The sequence below is a fragment of the Microtus oregoni genome, unplaced genomic scaffold (assembly GCF_018167655.1).
Source record: "Microtus oregoni isolate MIOR12 unplaced genomic scaffold, Mior012 000038F_ref0000394, whole genome shotgun sequence".
NCBI lineage: Eukaryota > Metazoa > Chordata > Mammalia > Rodentia > Cricetidae > Microtus > Microtus oregoni.
Window position 1 is genome coordinate 14,992,389 of NW_024543097.1, and position 968 is coordinate 14,993,356.

The 968-nt window shown below is 33.2% G+C and overlaps 1 non-coding gene across 1 annotated transcript; it reads left to right on the forward strand.

Moving 5' to 3' along the window:
* Positions 1–369: 369 nt before the first annotated feature.
* On the forward strand, positions 370–476 carry LOC121433555. Its single transcript, XR_005972333.1, has one exon. It is a non-coding gene; the product is annotated as a U6 spliceosomal RNA (small nuclear RNA).
* The last annotated feature ends 492 nt before the right edge of the window (positions 477–968 follow it).

A 968-nucleotide genomic window follows, 5' to 3' on the forward strand; every position in this document is an offset into this window, starting at 1 on the left:
ATATTAGAGCAATAGAATCTCAAAATATCATTTATTGCACTAGGAAGGCATTGCTTTTTTATTTAATATATCAAGTCAGAAGCACATGCATTACTGAATTACAGTTTCAAATATTTTTTGGTAATTTTATTTTATTGTAATTGGTTTCCTTTGTATTATATAAAATTATTTTCTGTTTGAATTTGAAAGATTTTTAGAAATGTTTTATGTTGTCAATAGTCATCATATATCTGCAAAAATTCGTGGTGTAAGAGAGGTTAACGGTACTTGTACTTTGATGTCTCAGTATTTATCACATGTTATATAAAACATGGAATATGAGAAATATGGTACAATTGAGTGAAATAACATTATTAAAATGGTCAGAAAGTGCTCACTTCGGCAGCACATATACTAAAATTGGAACGATACAGAGAAGATTAGCATGGCCCCTGCGCAAGGATGACAGGCAAATTCGTGAAGCGTTCCATATTTTTAGAGAGAATTTGCAAATTAATAAGATCAGAAATGAAAAGGGGGACATAACCACAGACACAGAGGAAATTCAGAGAATCATTAGATCTTACTACAAAAGCCTATATGCCACAAAATTGGAAAATGTAAAGGAAATGGATACTTTTTTAGATAAATATCATATACCAAAGTTAAATCAGGACCTGGTGAACAATCTAAATAGACCTGTTAGTCGCGAAGAATTAGAAGAGGTTATCAAAAACCTCCCTACCAAAAAAAGCCCAGGACCAGATGGTTTCAATGCGGAATTCTACCAGATCTTCCAAGAAGATCTAATACCTATACTCCTTAATGTATTCCACAAGATAGAAACAGAAGGGTCATTACCAAACTCCTTTTATGAAGCCACAATTACTCTGATACCAAAACCACTCAAAGACTCAACCAGGAAAGAGAACTACAGGCCAATCTCACTCATGAATATCGACGCAAAAATCCTCAACAAAATACTGGCA